The sequence below is a fragment of the Acanthopagrus latus genome, chromosome 7 (genome assembly GCF_904848185.1).
Source record: "Acanthopagrus latus isolate v.2019 chromosome 7, fAcaLat1.1, whole genome shotgun sequence".
In the NCBI taxonomy this organism is placed as follows: Eukaryota; Metazoa; Chordata; class Actinopteri; order Spariformes; family Sparidae; genus Acanthopagrus; species Acanthopagrus latus.
Window position 1 is genome coordinate 2,834,458 of NC_051045.1, and position 2,572 is coordinate 2,837,029.

Sequence of the window (2,572 nt, forward strand, 5' to 3'; positions counted from 1 at the left end):
CAACCTTGGCACAAACATCCACTCGGACTTGTGGATGAGCTGATTCCAGTTTTAGTGGTGGAGGGTCACAGAGAGCTCGGGTCTGTTTCAGTCCGGTGAATGTTTTATCTGAGGAACAGGTGGAGTCAGCGTCTTCTAATTTTGTTGATATTCAGCTTCAGGTGTTTGTCACTGCACTCAATCACAAAGCTGAGAGTGAAGACGGTTTGTTTCTAACCGGTTATTCACTGGACTCGTGCATGTGATACCTCTGATTACACCACAGACTACATTTACCTTTTACTAAACTCCTTCAAAGTCTTTACAGCTTAACAACCATTCACACCTGGACTCACCTGCCCCCACAACCCACACAAAGGCCGGTTGGACAAACCTTAATGACTCCGTGGCTGTGTCCCAATTCAGGGACTGCAGCCTCCGAAGGCCACGTCAACCGATGTTAAAGGGGACGGTCTAGCCTGTTTCCTGGTTCCATTACCAGATGTTTTACCCTTACGTCACGATTTCTGTGACAATCTGCACCACGCAATGTCGCCATTTTCTTCCTTTCTTTCTTCTTTTTTGGGCGCGCAAAGAATCTTGGGATATGTGAGGCCACGATGGACAGTAGAGGTGCATCCTCCAAAAAGAGAGAAAAGAAGGAGCATTTAGAGGAGCCTTTGAATTGGGACAGCCTTTTGCACAGCATTGTGATGTACTTGGCCTTCAAATGCTCCTCCGAAGGACGCAGACCCTGAATTGGGACACGGCCCATAAGGACACTCCCACACAGAGTTTAAAACCCTGCGACTCCCGTCCTGTTAGTTAGAACTGAAGAAGCCTCTTGGATGAGAGGTGAAACATCTTCAGGACACTGAAACAGGTCCAGTTGACCTGGATGACTGAGAACCTTCAACAACATTGGTTATATTACATGAGTCTGAACAGAAACATGTCAGCTGTAGGAGGCAATAATTCCAGCTGTGCGATGCGGTTTGATATTATGTTTAATTAAATTCCCACATGCCAAACCGAGGACCATGTAATACACATGTATACGCACACGTTCGTGTCACAGGCGTCTTCGTTATCGTGTCCTCGCCGTGTGAAGACGTGGTGAGAACAGACAGTCAGACCTGGAGACACACATTAAAGATGCATGTGGAGATAGACACAGAGGAACAATAAAAGCTCCAGAGAGAAACACAGGGAGAGGCAGAGAGAATGGAATTTGTACATCCATGTGTTGCAGAGCGAGAGAGAGAAAGAGAGAGAGAGAATGAGAGTGATTAAGAGCGAGAGACTATGCGAGAGACTTCAAGGGACAGAAAGAGAGAGAGCGAGGGATTTTCCCGTCTCTTTCTGTCTCTGTGGTGTTTTATTGGCCACATGTGGTTACGATGTCAGATCAGTCACCACAACTACACACTGACTCACTAACGTGTGTGTGTGTGTGTGTGAGTGTGTGTGTGTGTGTGTGTCTGCGGTCGTCCATGTGTGTGTGATTTCAGACCGTGATGTGAGATGACAGTTAGTTTACACTGTCAGTGTGTTTGTTTGTGAATTTGTGCAACCTGCGACTTCTTCATGTATAAACACGACGTACACACACATACATGCACACGGCACGGAAATGTTGCTGCTTAAACATTTGTGTATCTGTTGTGTGTGTGTGTGTCTGAGTGTGTGTGTTTCCCGTATTTGCGTGCATATGTGTCCGTGTGTGTGTCATTATACTGTAAATGTATGTGCAAGTGACCAAAGCTTTCTTTTTTTATGTCCATGTGCTTTTGAATTTCCACTCTGACTCTAACCACCGAACATGAAATAATGGTGTGTGTCTGTGTGAGTGTGTGTGTGTGTGTGTGTGAGTGTGTGTGTGTGTGTGTGTGTGTGTGTGTGTGTGAGTGCATATTAAACTGGAATTGATGACAGATACAGTCGAGACTCTCCGTCTTGCTTCAGGCCCTTTTTTTATGTGCAGATATGTGACTTTTCTTGTGCGAATCTCTTTTTCATATTTTCTCTTTAAGCGTATTCACGTTCGGTGGTCTAATAAAAGAACCTACTGCATCCATCCGACCATCTGTTTATTTGTGAGCTACGTCAAATCCAGTCAAGTCTCTTTTTTTTTTCTCTCATAGAGATCAAAGTTTGCACATGTGCCTACATCGCCTGTTCAGTTCCAAACAAAGAAACTGTAGCTGGAAATCTTTATATTAATGTAAAACATCGGATTGTCGTAACATCTGCTCCCATCATGGAGGATTCCTGCCTCAGTTAACTGTTGGTGGCTCATCTGTGTCACTTTCTCTGAACTTGACCAAACACAGAAGATGACCGACATGTGAACACGTTGTAAAGTTTCCTTTTCTTTTCTGCAGCACATGGAATATAATAAAAATGATGGATGTATGATGGGAACTGAAAATGATGTTCCAAAAGAAGGAGCATCTTCATTCAGTCGGTGGCCACGATCAGAAAAATGACAACAAACTGTCTTTTCTTTGTATTTCTTCATGTTGCAGGTTTGTGCATGTAGCATAGAGACACTGAGCATGTAAGATTCTTTTTGCTTCTTAGTGTTCATCTG